Genomic DNA, 21,751 nt, shown 5'->3' with positions numbered 1-21,751 from the left:
ACTTCAGAGCCTCCCAGTTCTCCTTACCATCCTCTGGAAATCTCCTTTCGTGGCTCTTAATTTGAACCTTAAAAGAGGAAATCTGATTGGCCCAGTTTGTCTTTTTGAAGAAGGTCGTAACAGTCATATGTTGCCTGCCACCCTATAGATTGGATGGGTGCCTGTGTCAGGTGCAATCGGTTGTCTATTTGGGGGAAAGGGGTAGGGAAGGGATCATGGTTATGTGAAAATTAATAAAGATAAACCTCATTAAGATGGAGTCGGGAGATTCAGCAGGGGGAGCTCTCATGCCCTACCACTCTTTATCAATACAAATCCAACAGGGAGAGAAGGACTTTGCACATGGATACAATTTTACTACCTTAGCAAGAGGAAGAAAGGTTTTCTTTCCTCCAAAGGTCCAGCCAATGAGAAACAGCCACAACTCAGCCAATGAGAAGCCACTGTACTTTGAACTCCTGTTTTACTCCAATGGACTTCTTGTTTATAACAGCTTCCCCAAGTGCCCCTCTCCTCCATAAATGAGCCAAGTCTCATGCATTCTGTGGTCTTGTCTTTGGTTTTGCCATCGGTTGCTTGCACTGGATGGCCATTCTCTGCTATTTCCAAATAAACCTATTTTTGCTGGTAAAATAACTGGCAGTTTTATGTTTACAGTTACATGTTACCAGACTTGGGGGTGCTATTCAGTCACAGGTGTGGGCAGTGGCAGTGTTGAGAGATGTGCTGTAGAACTTCATACAGAAGGGCATTTTCTGGGGTTAGTAGAGCTATGAGCAAAGGGTTCATGGGAAGGGAGATGTGTATTAATCAGGCTTCTTATTCCCTGCTTTTTAAGATGTTGTGACATCTTGGGGCTTTAGGCCCTCCCTCCCCCCCGCAGGAGCTGTCCCTCTTTGGGTGAGCTAATTCCTAGAGTAACAAACAACTTGTCTGTGAACACACTTTCCATTAACCAAGCAGTTAACACCCTATATCCCCAACCACTTCCTTTAACTCTCAGGTCCCCTGCCCTAAATCACCCCAGGGCTGAATACTGGACGGTGAGAACACCTTTTATAGCCCAGAGTCCGCTGACATTAATCAAAGTATCCCATCCTAAGCTCGCTTAAATTTGCCTACTCTGTCTCACCCATTTCTTCCCACAGAAACCACAATAGAGGCTCTGGGTCATGCTCTCTGCTCATTCCTTTTGCTTCCTTCCTGACCCTGGTACTTCCCTATGTGGCCTTGAATGGTACAATGTGCCCCCTTCTCTTGGGAAAGGTGAGCGGTAAAACTTATTTCAATGGCACTGACCACTCTGTCATTACTCAGTCACCCTTATGAATTAAATCCCAGTGTAATCAAGACAAGAGGCGGTGGGGGAATCAGGGCCAAATTGTGGAAAGACTTGGGAGCTAAAGAGTTTAGGCTATTCCATAGGAAGTAGAAAACAGTGAGATTTTTGAGCAAGTAACAACATAAACTGAGCTTTAAGAAGAGAATTCCCACAGTGGGGTGAAGAAGGGAGAGATTCAATACAGGGATGTCAGTTTGGAAGTTCAAGGGGCAATACCTGGCAACTAATTGGATATAGGAAGTGAAGGGCAGAGAGGGGTCAAAGGTAATTCGAATTTTTAACCTGGTTGACCAAGTGGATGGAGATATCACTAACAGATATACAGAGCACAGGAATATGGGCAATTTGGGGTAACAGATGAGTTTGGTATGGCACTTATGATGGAGTCTAGGAGCCTCTAGACAGGTAGGTCTGCAGCCCTGCAGAGAAACCACCTTGAACCTTCAGTTAGGTTCTATTTAGAGGTAGTTACAGGAGAGCCTTTAACTTTATCATATTTTAAATGTTCAGTTTGCTATACTATCCGATGTAAAAGTAAACATAATTCATAGTCAATATTTATAATTTCATGAAATGACTATAGGGTCGGTACAGTGAATATATTAATTTGTCTAACTGAAGGCAATGCAGGTTATTTACTGACAAGGTCAGTAAGCTATTTTTGATGTTGAAACCATTAAGATGGATGATTAATGATTTATCAGTGCCAAGAAAGGCCTTATTTTTGTACAGAGACCATTGGCTCTAAACCAAAAAATACCACAGCTATTTTAATACTAAAGTAACAGGCCAGTGTTTAAGATAAAACCAGATTACCTTGTTTTTCTTCTGTGATGTCTTGGCTCACCATGAGACTCATTCACTGCTTGTGTATTTTTGCTCTGTTTAATCTATCCTCTTTCTGAACTACTGAGTAAGCCAGAAAAAGTGAAATTAAAGTTTGAGCTTATGATGCTAAACAATTGCATTAATTCACTTGACAGAAGTGGTACATAGTTTATCAAATATAGATCTGTTTATAGCCTATATTTTAAGAGCCAGGAATGTTTCTTTTCTCTCCGAAAGCTTGTGTTCCTTACTACCCAGCCAATCAATCTGTGAACCAGAATTGCGCTAGACAGAATTTCAGCATATTTATGACATTCAGAGTGTGTTCAGTGTATTTACCTTATACAGAATTTCAGTATTCCAAAGATGTCTGCTGGATCTCTGAAAAAAAAAAAAAACCAAAACAACACTAACTTTCCCAGTGTCACCAAGATTGCAGAATCCTAGAACCGTGGGACACACACAGACTTTAGATGAGCAAAACCAAAAGCAGCTTTAAATTTTTTTTTTTTATACTGGTTCTTTCTAAATTTCTTCCTCTGAGTGGGGAGGCTGTGACGCAAGTGACAGAAATCCAGATCCAGGGGATGGGGGAGGATTTATGGAGGAATTAAAAAAAAGAAGAAATATATTGGACTCCATCCTTCCAGCTGCTTCCTAGGCCAAAAGTTCTAGGGTTTTTCTTGATTCATCTCCCCTTATACTCTATAACTGGTCCATCAGCAAATGCTGGCTTTGCCTTCATAATATTTGTAGAATCTGATTATTTCTCGTCACTGTGGTCCACACCAACATCATCTCTTGCATGGATTTTTGCAACAATTTCCTGTCTAGTCTTGCCTCTGCCCATGACCTCCTTATGGTTGAAAGCTGCAGGCACACTGATTTCTCAGGGCTTGGCACTGTCTGTTTCCACCCCCTGGGTTGCCTTTCTCTTGGATTTCCACGTGGGTGGTCCCTTTCAGGTCTTTGTATTCAAAAGTCACCTTCTCAGTGAGGTCTCCCTCACCACCTTATCCAAAATTTTAGCCCTCCCCGACTGACCCTCTCTCTCCCTCTTTTTTTTTTTTCCCTTTAAGACTATCACTCTCTTATGTTCTACATAGTTTACTTTGTTAACTTGTTTCTTGTCCGTCACCACTACTTGAACATTAGCTCCAGGAGGGCAGGGATTCCTGAGGTGTATTTTTTATTAATATATCCCTACTTCCTCATGCATATTATGCTCTTCATAAATATTTGTTGAATCAATTAGTGGTTCTTTATTTAGAGTGGTGATATTATTTTCCTTTAAAACATTAAGCAAAAAACAATGAATCAATTTTAAGTAAATAATAGTACATGTGGTATGCACATATTATGAAAGTCATAAAGAGTAGTAGTGAAACATGGAGAACACTGAATTAAAGTGGTAAAAAAAAATAGGGGCACCTGGGTGGCTCAGTCAGTTAAGCATCTGACTCTTGATTTTGGCTCAGGTCATGATCTCCCCAAATCAGGCTCCATGCTCAGTGGGGAGTCTGCTTGAGATTCTCTCCCTCTCCCTCTGCCCCTCTCCCCACTCATGCACACACACTTTCACTCTAAAATAAATAATCTTTTAAAAAAAAGTGGTAAAAATAGTTTGCCGAGGTACAGATTAGGTTGCATAATCTAGATTCGTGAACTTAAGTTGTTGATAAATGCCTTGATGAAAACTCATTGGTTGAGCTCCCCTGATTTAAAGTTGTTGAAGTTTTGGTAGAACTATACTGAATTTTACCTTCACACCAACTGTAAATATGGAATGTGTAAGCAAAGGGAGCGAACAGGATTTAAAATGGCTTAGCCCTCTACCCATGGAACATTTCCAGCAGCCGTTTATACTTAACTGCTGTGTGACTTCTGGAATCCAACAGGCCTGGATAGAGTCCTACTTGCACCACTTCAGTTGGCTTTGTGACCTTGGAGGAGTTACCTATCTGAAGCTTAGTTTTTGCGCCTGCAAAATGGGGACAATAATGGCAGGAGTGGAATGAATGAGCCAATATAAGCAGAGCACTTAGCTCAGGGCCTGGCCCATTCATAGCAAGGGCTCAGTAAATGTCCTTCTCACCATCATTATTCAGATGTGTCTGTTCACTGCTGTGTCCTCAACACCTCAAATAACACCTGGCACATAGCACATACTCTTAGGCTCAAGGCTATCATCATTCATTATTATCCTCATTGATCTAGGCTTGGCTACACTTGCCTCCCCAGCAATTCACATTTCCAAAAGGACTTGGAGAGGAAGATCGGTATTCTTCAACTTTTTTCCACAAAGATTCAGATACAACTTATCTCCTCCGAGTTCAAATTATTAAAGGGTTTTTTTTTTTTTTGTATTTTGAAATTACAGTACTATGTTTGAAATTTTATTATGTAAGGTTAATGGATTTAAATCACTAGAGCTCATTTTTACATAATTTAAATGTTCTTTTGGTTGAGCTATTTCTTGAGCACTGCTCTAAAACGCCTTCAATGAGATCAAAATAAACTGATAGGCATGATGCGACCTTATGTGTGGGTAGTGCCAATTTTAGATTCTTCCCACAGTCTTCAGCAGTACTAGGAGACATTGTAAACCCATCTCATATATCCAGAGAGATTCAGTGTGTGTGTCACCCTCCTAACTTGGCAAAGGAGCAGTGATCACATCATTATAATCGAGGTACTTGTTTGATCCAACTTTTCCTTTTCTGTATTCCCAGCTCCATAAAAATACCCCTTCCTCACATTCCTATGTTTTCAACTTTTTTGGGTAATCTTTATATAATTGAATCCATGATCTGATAGCCAGAGTTTCCCTCAGTCCGAAGTGGGTGGAGTGGCAGGTAAATTCATTAGTGTGAGAAGAATATGGGGGAAGAAGAGCTATCATTTATTCATCAAGATGCTCAGAGGCTGCAGGGCTACTGGTGTGGACATGAAGAAGAAGACGACATGTCGTGGACGGTCTAGGAGGTCGGCACCCAGTGGAGGAAATAGTAACATGAGTTGATAAAAAGCTATGATAGAACTGTATCCAAAATATTATGGAATCTGAGAAAGAGTGGTGAATTCTGACCTGGACAGATAGAGGTTCATGAAGGCTTTAGAAAGGAAGATACATAAGAATGGGGCCTCTGGGTGTGAGGAGGACTTTTTTTTAGCAGGCCCGCAGATGTGAGGAGGGGGTCATTCCAGACCCAAGGATCAACTTTGAGCAAAGAGGTGAGATTGTGAAGGTTCAAGATGAAAGTTCTTTCCTTTCAAAGGGGCCCCTCCTTTTGCCTTGCATATGTGAGTTAATGGCTCCACCATTCACCTGATTACCTGTATCTGTCTGGCAAGGAACAGCAAAATTCAATTCAAACCGGCTTAAACGGGATTAAAGGGGATTTCTAGACTCCATAACTGGAGAGCCCAGGACTTCATGGTCAGTTGATCCAACAGCCCAAGGGTGTCCCTGGGGATCTATCTTTGCTTGGCTCTGCCATGGTCAGCTCCAGTGTATGGCTCATTCCCCTGGGGTCACAAAATGTCTGCCAGTTGAGTCAGGCCTACAAGCTTCCTTGTTCTTGTTCAGTGGTGGAGAGCATTCAGTCTGAGCCTTGCAATTGAGAGTTCTGACATTCCCCTTCGTTGGCATGTTTAGACCACATGCTCACTCCTGAACCCAACACTATAGCCAGACCAATGGAATGTGCTAATTAGTGTAAGTCAGTCCAAGCCCACCATTAATGTGGGGATAGGGTGAGCTTCCCCAAAGCATATGGGCTGCACAATAGGGAAGGTTTGGGGTCAATTCTGGAGTGTTCTTAGGATGGGGGAGCCTGGGTAGGAAACAAATGTGTACTGCAATCACTACCCAATCAGGAACCTGGGAGAATTCAGTATTGCTTCCATTCCTGCTTTCCCCAGGTCCAACTGGTCAATACATTCTGCTGATTCTACCTTCTTACCATTGCCTTGTCTGTCCAGTGGCTTTTGTTCAAGTCCTCATCATTTCTCACCCATACTCTTAAAATCCCTCCTGACTGTTCTTTTCTCTGTCTCTCTTTGCTCCAGAGTTCCTTTGTGCTTCCCTGGCAGTCATCTTCCTGTCCGAAAGATCTGATCCTGTTACTCCAGCTTCTAACTCAAATCACCCTCTGCCGGTTACAGAATAAATTTCTAAACTCCTCGCGAAGTCTTCGGTGTCTTCTAAGAACCATGTATTAGTTTGCTAGGGCCACCATAAAAAAATACTGCAGACTGGATGGCTTAACCAACAGAAATTTTTCTCACAGGCCTGGAGGCTAGTAAGTCTAAGATCAAGGTGTCAGCAGGGCTGGTTTCTCCCGAGGCTCTTCTCCTTGGTTTGCCACCTTCTTGCTATGTCCTCACAAGGCTTTTCCTCTGTGCATGGTCTCCTTGCTGTCTCTTCCTCTTCTTCTTTTAGTTAAAGAGTTCATTTCTGTGAGAGAGGGAGAGGGACAAGCAGACTCTATGATGAACATGGAGCCTGATGAGGGGCTCAGTCTCACGACTCTGTGATCATGACCTGAGCTGAAATCAAGAGTTGGATGCTTAACTGACTGAGCCACCCAGGCGCCCCTCTCTGCCTCTTCTTACACAGACACCAGTGCTATTGGATTAGGACCCCACCCCTATGACTTCATTTAACCTTAAAGGTCAGGGCTTACTTGCGGAGCACAGAGTAAAATTGGGAGGATGTCAGAAAGATTAGCTTGGACCCTTACGAGGATGATGTGAATTTGTGAAGCATTCCATATTTTTCATAGTATCACCCCATAGATTACACGCTAATCACAAAGAGGAAAATGAACTTTTACAGTGGAGAGATCTGCTAGTCACCACCATACGGAAGTGCTCAAACCTAACACACGAACAGTGGGACAGTCTCTGTGCCTGTCCATACGCAGTATGTGTGTTGACTCACCTATGATACCAACCTGAATCCAATCAAGCGTCTAGACGTCACAGGAAATATGGGAGTTGGGTCGGGGCTGGGGGTGCTGTGAGAAAGATACCAAGAGGAAACAAGTAGACAAAGTCAGAATGTGGACCATTCTACAGGGGCACCAACTAATAAAACACTGTTTTATCTGGTACCTGACTGTAAGACATATGTTTATGACTTCAGAAACATAAGATGGTTCTTTGTAATCCACTCAGGTGTCCAAAAAGCTCTCTGAGAGTCTTAAGGGCATGCTTTATAGCTCCTCTCAGCTAGACAGCAATGCTTCTAATACAGGTATACCTCATTTTATTGTGCTTTGCAGAGATTGCTTTTTTTTTTTTTTTTTTGCAAATTGAAGATTTATGGCAACCCTGCATTGAGCAAGTCTGTTGGTGCCATTCTCCCAACAGCATTTGCTCACTTCATGTCTCTGTGTCACATATCGGTAATTATCACAATATTTCAAAATTTTTCATTATTATTATATTTGTTACAGTGATCTGTGATTGTGATTTGCTGAAAGCTCAGATGATGGTTAGCATTTTTTAGCAATAAAGTAGTTTTTAATTAATACATTCTTTAGATAATGCTATTACACATTTAATAGACTAGAGTATAGTGTAAATATAAATGTTCTATGCACTGGGAAACCAAAAAATTCATTTGACTCGCTCTATTGGGGTGGTCAGAATTGAACCTGTAATATCTCAGAGGTATGCTTATACTCCTAAGGATGTGGTCCAACAGAAGCTTCACAAGTCACCCAGGATAAGGAAAGGCATCTCTTGAAGAAACTGATCCTGATGTCATAACAGGATGAGATTTTGTAGAAGTCCTGGAAAAGGGTGCATGTCTTTTCCAACTGAAAGAAAAGTAAATAATTTGTGGCTGGAGGGCCCAATGGTCTCATGGCAACTTTTAAGACATAGCTTCAACTTCTTAAAATCTGGTTGGGCTTTGTGACTAGTTCAAGCAATACGTGATGGAAGTGATGCTCTGTGACTCTGAAGCAAGGTCATAAAAAGTAATGCAGCCTCTGTCCTGTTTACCTAAACACTTGCTCCCAGATGATGAGCCATTATATCAGAAAACGGACCACTTTGAGCCATTGTGGTAGAAAGACTCCATGGACATGCTCTGGTGGGCATTCCCAGGTGAGCTCAGCCTTCCAGCCACCCCAACCCAGGTGCTCAGCAGACATGACCATGAAGCCAACTTGGACCCTCCAAACCAGTCCATCTGTCAACTGAATACCAGCCAGCGACTTCTGTCAACATTATAGGAAACAGAAGAATTGCTTGACTGGGCCCTGTCTGAATTCATGATTTACAGAACTGTGAGATACAAATAGTTGTTTTAAGGGACACCTGGCTGGCTTGGTCAGTAGAGCATGTGACTCTTGATCTCAGAGTTGTGAGTTCAAGCCCCAAATTGGATGTAGAGATTTCTTAAAAAATAAATCTTTAAAAAAATTAAAATTAAAAAATAGTTGTTTAAGCTACTAAGGCTATAGAATATTTTAAAATTTCTTTCTAGGGGTGCCTGGGTGCCTCAGTCAGTTAAATGTCTGCCTTCAGCTCGGATCATGATCTCAGGGTCCTGAGATCGAGCCCCACATCGGGCTCCCTGCTCAGCGGACAGCCTGCTTCACCCTCTCCCTCTGTGTGCACGCGCTCTCTCTCAAAATAATAAATAAATAAAATCTTAAAAAAATAAATAAAAAATAAAGTACTTAGGGTAGTTAAATTCATAGAGAAAGAAAGTCAAATGGTGGTGGCCAGGAGCTAAGGGGAGGGGAAAATGGGGAATTAATGTTTAATGGGTACAGAGACTCAGTTTGGAAAGATGAAGTTCTGGAGCTGGATGGTGGTGATGGTTGTACACCATGAATGTACTTAATCCCACTGACAGTTCTCTGAAAAATGGTAAATTTTGGAACACCTGGGTAGCTCAGTCATTAAGTGTCTGGCTTTGGCTCAGGTCATTGTCCTGGGGTCCTGGGATCGAGCCCCACATTGGGCTCCCTTCTCCGCGGGAAGACTGCTTCTCCCTCTCCCACTCCCCCTGCTTATGTTCCCTCTCTCGCTGTGTCTCTCTCTGTCAAATAAATAAATAAAATCTTTTTAAAAATGGTAAATTTTATGTCATATCTCATTTACCACAGTTTGAATAGAAAAATTTGATGTTGGATGGCTGGTGTGGTAAGCAGAATATTGACCCCCCCACAAACACATCAAGACCTAATTCCTGGAAACTGGAAATATGTTCCATGGCAAGGGGGAAATAAGGTTGTCAATCAACTGACCTTGAGATAGGGAGATTATGCTGGATGATTCGGGCAAACCCAGTGCAAACACAAGGATCTTTATAAGTGATGTAGCGAGGCCACAGAAAGAGTCAGAGATTTCAAGATGCTGCTCTGTTGGCTCTTTAAGTGGGAGAAGGGGTGATGAGCTAAGGAATGCAGAAGCTGGAAACCCAAGGAAACAGATTCTCCCTTTGAGCCTTCAGAAGGAACAGGGTCCAGCTGACATCTTGGCTCTAACCCTGTGGGACCTGTTTCAGACTTGTGACCTCCAGAACTGAAACATAACAGGCTTGGCGTAGTTGTAAGCTGCTAAGTTTCTGGTGATTATTAATACAAAGGGCAAGGACATAATTAGAAGAAATGTTAAGGCGTAACCACATTTGGTCTCTATTACTATGAAATATTTTAGGCACTCCCAAAAAGGCGTAATGATCTGAGTACCTGTATATCCAGGCTTGCACAACACGGAAAGAGTAAGCAATGAAAATGCAAATCTGATCATTTTCTCCTTTCAGCCATCAGTGGTTCCTATAGCCTGTAGGAGAAAGCTTAAATCTTTGCTTCTAACTGGGCTCCTGCTTGAGGTTTTGGCCTAATCCTCTGCCCGGCCCTCTAGAAATGCTGAATTTCTGGTATTCTCACTCACCAAGCTTGTTTGCTCACGCCTCAATGTCTTTGCCTATGCTGTTCCCTCTGCTTAGATTGCCATACCCTCCTCGCTGTACCCCGCTAGCCTCCACTCCTTCTTTACTTCTCAACCCAGCTCAAAGCCTTCTCTAACCTCCAGGTGCAGCTTAGCTCCTTTTTTTTTTTTTTTTTTTTACATCTTTACTACAGAGAGCATCCATGGGAGACAGTGATACCTACCATAGTACAATGAAATTATTTGGAACCCCGCTGCTAGACCACAAGCTCCTTTAAGACAGTACCTTGACTCATTGGCATATACCATTTGCTGAAGTCTTTTGGCTAAAGCTCCCTCCATATACATGAAAGAAATGTGTAATGAGCCTTTCGTCGTTTTAAAAATACAGCCTGGAGCATTGACTTGCATAAAAGATAGTAATATTATCTGATTTTGATATATGAAAAGATCATGTAGTACTCTTCTATTTTTGGAAAGTCACTTTTCAGTTGTATAAATTTGATTTCATTTTTTAAAAAACCTTTTAAAATTTATTTGAGAGAGAGAGTACAAGAGGGAGCACGAGTGGTGGGATGGGGAGGAGCAGAGGGAGAGGGAGAAGCAGACTTGCTGCTGAGCAGGGAGACCGATGCAGGACTCCATCCTGGGATCGAGGACCTAAGCCGAAGGCAGACGCTTAACTGACTGAGCCACTCAGGCGCCCCTAAATTTGATTTCATTTTAAGCAAAGTTTAAACTCATCTTAAAAGTCAGCAACTACAACAAACAAAATCCCTTTTTTACCTATCAGATTGGCAAAGATTTTAAAAACTTGAGAAGACACTGTGTTGAATGTGACTATAAATTGGTTCAACCTCTTTGGAGGATAATTCAGCCACTATCAAGATATAAAGTGAACATACTTTTTAATGTAATAATTCTATTTCTAGGATTTTTTTCCTGTAGTTTCCTGTGCGTTTGTGAAAGGATATGTACAGAGACATTTATTAAAGTGTTGTTCTAATAACAGCAAAAGATTAGAGTCAAGTAAAAGCCTATTGATAGGACACTGGTAAAATAAGTTAAGGCGATTTTACTATGGAACACTATGGAACCATTAAAAAGAATGAGGCAGATCCATATTACTGATTGACAGGATATCCAAGTTTTAGTCTTTAAACCATCGATGATTTTATTGATAAAGATAATGCTAATTGATAAAGAATGCAAGCCAAAGGTATACTTCTGAAATGATTAACTTTAAATTTTATTTACTCGACACTAACTCTAGGTGAGAGATTAAGTAAAATTAGTGATATAAACCAAAGGATGCAGGAATCAAATTCAGTGTGTATAATGCTCTTCATAGCATCAAAGGAATTAAGAAATTTTTTGAAGAAAACCAGTGATAATGTTTATCAAGTACTGGTCACTGATGCTAGACAAATTGCAGAACCTCTTGATTTTGACACCAACTTTTCCCCATTAAAAAAAAAGTAAAAAATAAAAAGGAGGAAAATCCTCAGCCGGAAAATCTCATGACTTGAAAGTTATGTTCTTTTTTAAATTTTTTAAAGATTTAGTTATTTATTTTAGAGAGAGAGAAAGCAGGGTGGGGCAGAGGGAGAGAGAGAGAGAATCCTCAAGCGGACTCCTCACTCAGCGCAGAGCCCAACATGGGGCTCAATCTCACAACCCAGAGATCATAACCTGAGCTGAAATCAAGAGTCAGATGCTTATCCGACTGAGCCACCCAGGTACCCCCTGAAAGTTATGTTCTTAAGTGAAGCAACGACAACAACAACAACACTGTGAAAAGGCAAGAAAAAGAAATAGAAGACATATAGCTTAGAAAGGAAGCAATAAAACTCCCTATATGCAGAAAAAGCAATGACAAACACCAAATGCTGGTGAGGATGCAAAGATACTGGGTTGCCGAAGGAAATGTAAAGTGGTTAAAATAGAAACATAAAATTACCATATGGCCCAACAATTATACTCTTGGGCATTTACCCAAAAGAAATGAAAACGTATGTTGACACAAAAACTTGTGCATGAATGTTCATAGCAGCTTGATTGATAAGAGCCCCACGCTGAAAACTACCCAGACGTCTTCCAACAGGTTAATAGCTAAGTAAACTGTGGTACATCCATACTGGGGGAGACTGCTCAGCAATAAAAAGGAACAAACTGGGGCACCTAGGTGGCTCAGTCAGGTTAAGCGATGAACTCTTGATGTCGGCTCAGGTCATGATATCGGGGTCAGAAGATTGAGTCTTGCATCAGGCTCAACACTCAGTGGGGAGTCGGCTTGTCCCTCTCCCTCTTCCCCTCCCTTCTCCCCCCTCACCCACGTGCTCTTCTTCTCTCTCAAATAAATAAATAAATAAATAAATAAATAAATAAAACCTTAAAAATAAAAGGAAAGAACTGCTCAGACATGCAACACTTTAGATGAATCTCCAGGAAATTATGCTTGGAGAAAAAGAGCCAATACCAAAGGTTACTTACTGTGTGCTTCCACTTACATAACATTTTTGAAAAGACAAAATTTGGGGGGCACCTGGCTGGCTTAGTTGGTAGAGCATGCAACTCTTGATCTCGGGGTTGTGCGTTCGAGCCCCACACTGGGTGTAGAGATTTCTTTAAAAAAATTTAAAATTATAATTTAAAGAAAAGACAAAATATTAGAAATGGAGAATGGTTCAGGATGAGGAAGGGGCTGGGAGGGAGACGGGTATGGTTATAAAAGCATCCCCAAAAGAGATGTTTGTGGTGATGGAGCTGTTCTGTCTTGACTGTGGCAGTGAATATATGAATCTGCACATGTGATAAGATTGTTCAGAGCTGAATACACATAAAGGAGCACAAGGAGAAGTGAAATCTGAATTATGTGGATGGAATGTATCGATGTCCATATCTTGGTTGCAACAGTGTAAAACAGTTTTGCAAGATGTTACCACTGGGGAGAACTGGGTAAAGGGTACATGGATCTCTCTGGGTTGTTTCTTATAATTGCATGCGCATCTACAGTTCTTTTTAAAATCTCCCAATTTAAAAAAAAAAGCAAGATGCAGAACAATGTGTATAGCATGCTACCATTTTTGTAAAAGTGGGGACTCTCAATTTACAGATCTGCTTGTCTTTGCATAGACTATTTCTGGAAAGATATTCATAAAAATGGTAACCAGTCTCCTCTAGGAAGGAGAAATGAGGACTGAGGGTCAGGGGAGACGGGAGACTTACTTTTCACTGCATAATCTTCTGCGCCGTTTAATATTTTAAACCTGTACGTGGATTACTTTTACATTAAAAACTAAGAAATTTAGGGGCGCCTGGGTGGCTCAGTTGGTTAAGCATCAGCCTTTGGCTCAGGTCATGATCCTGGGGTCCTGGGATTGAGCCCCACATTGGGTTCCCTGCTCAGCGGGGAGCCTGCTTCTCCATCTGCCCCTGCTGCTCCCCCTGCTTGTGCTCTCTCTCTCTGTGTCAAATAAATAAATCCTTCAGGAAAAACTCTAAGAAATTTAAAAATAAAGCAAGTTTAAATCTTAAATATATATTTTTGTAGTAAAAGCAAAGATATAAGCCATCACCTTACGTATTATAAAGATCCTATGCCCCTTATAATGGGGGAAATCAGGACTTTTATTGGGAAAAAGAGAGATGATTTCTGGGAAGCTCCAGCAGCACACACCCCTGCCAGAAGGCCACTTGTGTCTCCTAATTTGTAAGTTCACGGGGAGAGGGACAACCCCTGCACTGTACTTGTACCAGCAAGAGCATTTGCCGACATCCTGTGGTGGGCTATACAGACAATCCTGTGACTCCACTTTTAAGCCCCCCATGGTTCAGTCCCAGGGGAAGCTTTTATCCTCAGAAATATCATTACACATAATTTAACATTTAAAATCAATCATCAGTCCCCGCTACGTAGGTGTTCTTATGTATTAACATGTTGAGTTGGAAGGTGTGCTGAAGGTAAAGAAGGCCCACGCTTCCAGGAGGAACCAGGAACACCCCCCTTGCTGATTCTGATCCTCCTAGTGAAGCTACTTATGGCAGTTTGATCTTTAGAAATAGACCCTGTTTACTCAGTTTACAATGATCAATATCACATCATCATGACAGCTTTTTTCATTTTTTTTTTTTACCACTGATCATGTTCACCTAATATTGGTCGGTGAACCCCCTTTTTTTTAGGAGGTAAAGATTTTTATTTAACAAAAATAGAAAAATTAGCTGAGCAGTGTATAAAAATACACTAAAAAAATCCTGCATCTCACACTACCAGTAGATAAAAGCCAGTATTGCACGGTTGAAATTTAAAACGTGAGATTTAAAGAACAAAAGTACTTATTTCTTTAAAACTTCTCTTTCCCTTTCCCCATCTCCAATGCCATCAAAGATCTAAAATATTTCAGACCTGAAAGATGCCCAAATCTGTCAGCGTTTAACAGTTGGGAAACGACACAAATAGAACATTACACCTCCCCAAAACTTACTGTTCCTGTTCTTACCACACAACAAGCCACATCACAGACCATGAAAAACAGAAGCCCCTGTTGGTTATACCGACAGTCATACCAAAGAATGCATCTGATGCCAGAAATTGAGCATTCAGTTTTTACACTGCACAACCAATGCAGTGTGAAAAACATATATAGAAAAGGGATGCCTTTCGCACTACATGTTTAAGAAATAATGCACGAAAACACAAAGGAAGAATCAGATCTCAGATTTACCGAAAATGCATGATTGTAATAAAGTTTCTTGTTAATGGAAAAACCCTCTTAGCTTTGTAAGAGTTAGGTCTTTGATGCACTGCATTTGTAAATAAGGCCAGGTTTAGGCAAAACTGACTCCTGTAGTGTGAATGTGTGTGAGAGAGTTCTCTTTGGTGTCCCCTTTGGACATGGATTGTGTCACTGAGAACTGGGCAGTCCACTGGAGGCCTCTGAGAGTCACGTCTCTTTAGCCTGCTCGGTCTTCCGAGGCTATGTGGGAGGGGCCACCTTTCCAGAACACGGAAATGATGCTCTGAGTGGACAGAGCTGCCCCCGTGGTGATACTCTCACCTGCTTGTGCTGAGGTCCTGGCTTCCAGTGTGTTAGCTGGGTTCCTGCCCAGGGTGGGTTCCTGCCCCAGGTTGTCTGGGCCTGAGGGGTTTCTTGGGACACAGGACTTTTAGTGGTAAAACTAAGCACTGAGGATTAAAGACTTAAACATAAGACCGGAAACTGTAAAACTCCTAGAAGAAAACATGAGGGAGAGCTTCATGACATTGGTCTTGGCAATGATTTCATGATAGGACCCCAAAAACTCAGGCAACAAAAGCAAAAATAGACAAGTGGGACTACATCAAACTAAAAGGCTTCAGCACAGCAAAGGAAACAATCAACAGAAAGAAATGGCAACCCTTAGAATGGGAGAAAATATTTGCAGACCACATGAGAACCGCAAGGGGATATCACCTCACCCGTTAGAATGGTTGTTACCAAAAAACCAAAAGGTACAAGTGTTGGCAAGGATGCAGAGAAATTGGAACCTCATACACTGTTGGCTGGAGTGCAAAATGGTACAGCTGCTATGGAAAAGAGTATGGAGGTTCCTCCAAAAATTAAAAATAGGGCTACCAGATGATCCAGCAGTTCCATTTCTGGGTATATATCCAAAAGAATTTAAATCAGGATCTTGGAGAGAGAATCTGCAATCCCATGTTCATGGTGGCATTATTCATAACAGCCAAGATGTGGAAACAACCCAAATATTCATCAACAGATAAATTTACAAAGAAAGTCAGGTATATACATGCAATGGAATATTATTCAGCCTTTAAAAAGGAAGAAAATCCTACAATTTGCAACAACATGGGTGGACCTGGAAGACCTTATGCTAAGTGAAATAAGTCATCATAGGACAAATACTATGTGATCCCACTTTACCTGAATCTATAAAATAGTCAAATTTATAGAAGCAGAAAATACAATGGTGGTTGTCAGGGAATAGGGGGATGGGGCTCTCAGAAGTTGTTGTTTAATGGGTGTAAAGTTACAGTTATACAGATGAGTAAGTTCTAGAGACCCACTATAGCATAGTGCCTATAGTTAATAATATGGTGTTATGCACTTATAAAGTCTAGAGGGTAGATCTCCTGTTGAATATTCTTCACACACGACACACACAGACAAACAAACACACACACAGAAAAGGAAAGGACACAAGGAAACTTTTGGAGATGACAGATACATTTATTTCCTTGATTGTGGTGGTGATGATATCATAGATGTATACATATAACCTAACTCATTAAAATGTATATTAAATACATATGATTTTTTTGTATGTCAACTATACCTCAATAAAGCTATAAAGAAGGGGGCATCTGGCTGGCTTAGTCAGAGGAGTGTGCGACTCTTGATCTCAGGCTCATGAGTTCAAGCCCCACATGGGGTAGAGAGATTATTTAACTAAATAAAACTAAAAAAAAAGCTATAAAAAGGAGAGAAGATGTATAATTTTATGAATGCTCTTTGGTCAGTCAGTGCCCTGCAGCAGATCTGTATAATCTTGATACTTTTGATGCGGAAATCTTCTTAGTGAAACCTTCAGTCCCTATTTTAAGATTAAAATATTAGAGTTTCTTTAAAAAAGAGTCAGTCCCATTCACAATAGCCAAAAGGTGGAAGCAACCCAAGTATCCATCGACAAATACATGGATAAACAAAATGTAGTATATCCATAAAATGGAACATTATTCAGCCTTCCAAAGAAACGAAATTCTGACACCTGTTACAACATGGATGAACCTTGAAGACATGATGCTGAATGAAAGAAACCAGACACAAAAGGACATATACAGTATGATCCACTTTTGTGTGGTGCCTACAGGAGTCAGATCTCTAGAGATGGAAAGTAGAATGGTGATTGGCAGGGGCTTGGGGACTGAGGAGTTTTTTAATGGGCACAGAGTTTCTGTTAGGGAAGATGGAAACGTTCTAGAGATGGATGGTAGTGATGGTTGCACAACCATGTGAATGTACTTAATACCACAGTGTCACTTGGTATACATATTCTATACAGAATGTATTTAAGGCCATTGTACGCTTAGACTTAAAATGATAAGTTCTCTTATGTATATTTTACCACTATAAAATTTTTTTAGTTAAAAAAAGAAAACTGAGCCAGTGCTAGACAAACTGGGACAGTGGTCCACCCCTGTCTTGCACCTTTGTGCTTTTCCCCTCCACACGTCTATTGTATAGTAAATGTATTTTGATTCATCTGCTGCTCACTCAAACCATGGTCCCATAGGTGGAGGATTTCCTGGTCACAGCCCCTGTTGTTCAAAAGGGCAGGTTCTGAAGCACCAGATCCCACTTTCCTTCCAGCCCTGGATAGAGCTGGTTGGATAGGTTGACCATTGGTCCAAACAGAGCACGACTCATGGTGTGGCTTGAAAAGATGAGCTGGACCACTCAGATTTGTCCCCTGACAATTTGAACTAATTGACACAAAGTACAGATGCAGGTGGCACTGGGCTCTGGAGTGAGAAACAGAAAGAGAGTGAGACAGAGAAGGGTCAGAGGGACCCTTCCTTGAAGCTTGCCTATTCAGCCTTCTTTGGATTGCAAGACGACCCTATTCTCATGATACCCTCCTTTTACTTGAGCTACTTGGACAGGATTTCTTCCCCCAAACTCCCCAAAAGTCAGTTGTACTCACTGAGAAGCCTTCTGTAGTTAGACTCACTTGATAAAATTGGATTTTAGCTGCATCATTATAATAAAAATAAGCCTGGGAAAAATCACATAGCCTAGAGCAGTGGTTTTCAACAGGGGGTGATTTTGCTTCCCAGGGGATATTTGCTAATCTTGAAAGACATTTCTGGTTGTCAGAACAGAAGGGAGAAGGTAGGTAGGTGTTACTGGCTTCCCATGGGTATAGGCTGGGGATCTGCTAAAGATCCTACAATGCACAGGACAGTGGACCACGGCAAGGAATTATCTGTCTCAAAATGTCAATAGTGATGAGTTTGAAAACTCTGCTGTAGAGGATTGGAGTCTTTAAAAAAGATGCACAAGAATTTATTCAGGTCCTTATTTCCTAAATTTAAATCATTTAAAAGTATTTCCAACCACCAAGATGAAGGTGATGGAGGACACGAGCTGTATTCGCTTGCTCAGGATCTATTCACTTGCAGTACCTTCTCCCCACCTTCTGTCCCCACTCCCTGCTCTCAGTCCATGCGGATTCTGTGAGGTTGACTCGAATGGTCAGGGGTCTCAGGCTGGCCAATCAGAATTACCAATACCTTCTTCCCACCACCATCTTCAAAAGTGATCAGGGTAAAGAGATGGGTTTGTGACCAAACCAGACCAATCCTGGCACCAGGAATATTGTCTTCCAGTGGGGGCTGCTGGGAAGGTAACTGAATTGCTGGCCACCTGGAAGGGAGCACCTGCCTAGCCTGGGAGCCCACAGAGACAAGTGAGCTGTGAGGTGGGGTGAGGCTGGGTTGTTTTGAAGGCATTAGATCTAGCTATGCCAGAGCCCCCCACCCCTGCAGTTTTCAGTGCTGTGAGCTGGCACGTTACAATTTTGACTTGTGCTACTTGAAGTGGGGTCTCTGTCACTTAATACTGAGAAACAGAGTGGCTCAAATAATAGGCATAGGTTTAGCAAAGCATAAGAAAGACTCCTATGGTAACATGTAGAGTGTGTGTGTGTGTGTGTGTGTGTGTGTGTGTGTGTGTGTGTGTGTAGACACAATTATATATAATGTAGATACTATTTGGAGCCTTGCTTTATTGTTTTTCCCAGCAGAAGATCCCTATACCTTGCTTCCATCCTACCTATTTTATTCCCTGTTGGGTCTCTCCCTATATCTTCTCCTCTCCCAGCTGAATCACAGTCCTTACTGACTTCAGCCCTTTGTACCTGCAGTCCGCTTAGTACCACTGTCTACCTGCTGGGCCCAGTGAACTGAATGTCACCTCATACTTACTGAGCCCCTGCTAGGTGCCACATGCAGTGCTAAGCTCTGCATATACATGGCCTCATTTGAATCCTGCAAATCAGGAATTTGCTCAAGACCTCACAGCTCATAAGTTGACTTGGGATTCAAACTCCAAGACGAGTGGGGCCCACTGCCTGTGGTCTTAACCACTATTCCACACTGCCATCTAGTTATTTAGAAAGATTAATTACTTGCGCCAGGAAAATATTCTTTGGAATTGAATCAATACATTTCTGAGATATTTTGTCCTACGTAGGCTTAGATATAAAGAAAGTTATAACTTTTGTGTATCCATGGATTGGTGTTCATAATCTCAAGGCATTTTCGAATCAAATACAGGCTCCCGAAGTTTCCACAAAAGGAAATGTAGCTTCCATAGTTCTGGTCTGGTCTTCCAGCTGTATACCACTATGGAAGCTTTTAAATCACTGACAATGCATAGGGGATGCTTAGTAATACATAGTGTCACGTGGCTCCGTGTCTGCATTTCTGGGTCATGGCCAGGTACCCATAACAGCCAAGTGACATAAGCTCTAATGGGGTCTGACTCACTTCTGTAAGCTCATTAACTTGACAGAGTTTGATTTTATAAAATTGAAGAGAACTGTCCAAACTTTGATTTTTTTCATATTTATATATAACAATAATAGGAGCCCAAAATTAGCCCTATAGCCTCATGTGACTTCAGCTTAGTCACTGCTTAATTGCTCTCCTTTCATCTTGAGTGGAACTTCTCAAAAGTGTAGCATATCCTTTCTGTGCCCACCATTTGCTCTCCAGTCACTTCTTTTTTTTTTTAGCTTTTCAAATATTTTAAAAAAATTTTTATTTAAATTCAATTTAGTTAACATACGCTGTATTATTACTTTCAAGGGTAGAATTTAGTGATTCATCAGATGCATATAACACCCAGTGCTCATTATATCAAGTGCCCTCCTTAATGCCCATCACCCAATTACCCCACCCCCCACCCACCTTCCCTCCAGCAACCCTCAGTTTGTTTCCCATAGTTAAAAGACACTTATTGTTTGCCTTCCTCTCCGTTTTTATCTTATTTTATTTTTCTGTCCCTTCCCTTTGTTCATCTGTTTTGTTTCTTAAATTCCACTCAGTCATTCTTTTCTCTACCCTTCGCAGCTTGGCTCTATGGCTTCTGTTCCTTCCATGTCATTGAACTCACCCATGATCTCCTAGACCCAATGGGCCCTTTTCAGATCTTACCTGGTTTGGTTTCTCTGCAGCATACTATTTGCCACTCCACTCTTGACATTTTTTTCTCCTCTTGCATTTCAAGATAGCACGCTCCCTCAGTATGTCTCTTACCTTTCAGCACTAATTTTTAGTCTCTCTTGCTGGCTTCATTTTTTTCTCCCCTCTCTTTTCATAGTCCTTACTCCCCCTTTCCCTTTCTAGTTTAACCACCATCTTCCAGAAATATATCCTCCACCCCACTGCCCCAGAAATCTTTCTAATATAACTTGAATAAATCTTGGGGTCTCCACTGCCCATCTCAGCTTGGTGTGGCATTCAAAGAAACACACCCCAGTGACCAAAGGAAATTAAAAACCCTTCTGATGTTCTCTTCTAAATCTTAAATAACATCAAAAGAGGTCTTATTTTTAATCCCAGACACTGCCTCCCCAAATCTTTCCCTATTAGGCAAACATTTAAAGAATAAGATAAATTTATATGCACTAGCCTGGAAAGCTAAAATGATTAGTATACTCTTAAGTAAAAAACCCCACAAGTTACAGACAAAAATGTAGACTACAATTCCATCTATGCTTTCAAAAGGCATATGTGAATATATATAGGGAAAAGTTCAGCATGAAATGCACAAAATAATTAATAGGTGGTGACTTAAAAGCAAAGTGATGGTAGAGGGAGGGAGGGAGATTAGAAGAGCGGAGGGTGTTTATACACACACATACAGGTATTGTGGATCATTTAAACTATTTTGTGTTGTTTAATAATTTTTAAAAAAAATTCTCTGAGAGACTAGAAGCTTTCCCATTAAGTTCCAGAACAAAGCAAGGATGTCCTCCCTCATCACTTCTTTTCAGCATTATATTGGATATCCTAGCTAATGCAATAAGACCAGAAAAATAAATAAAAGGGAAGAAAGAAATAAAAGTGTCTCCATTTGCAGATAACATGATTGTTCATGTAGAAAATCTGAAAGAGTCCACAAAAAAACTCCTGGACCTAATAAGCAGCTATCACAAGGGTACAGGATACAAGACTAATATACAAAAGTCAATTGCTTTCCATTCATATCAGCAATGAACAAGTGGAATTCAAAACTAAAAACACAATACCATTTACATTACCAACTCCAAAAATTAAATATTTAGGTATAAACCAAGCAAAATATGTACAAGATCAATATAAGAATAACCACAAAACTCTGATGAAAGGAAATTGAAGAAGAACTAAATCAATGGAGAGATATTCCATGTTCATGGATAAGAAGACTCAATATTGTCCAGATGTCAGTTATTCCCAACTTGACCTACAGATGCAATGTAACCCCAATTAAAAGTCCAAGCAAGTTATTTTCTGGATATCGACAAACTGATTCTTAAGTTTTTATGGAGAGGCAAACGACCCAGAATGGCAAACACAACATTGAAGGAGAGGAATAAAGTCAGAGGACTGACACT

This window comes from Eumetopias jubatus, unplaced genomic scaffold, assembly GCF_037043125.1.
Source record: "Eumetopias jubatus isolate StellerSeaLion01/CBP00866 unplaced genomic scaffold, mEumJub1_p1.0 scaffold_10, whole genome shotgun sequence".
NCBI classification, from domain to species: Eukaryota; Metazoa; Chordata; class Mammalia; order Carnivora; family Otariidae; genus Eumetopias; species Eumetopias jubatus.
Note: the sequence above shows the minus strand (reverse complement) of the source record.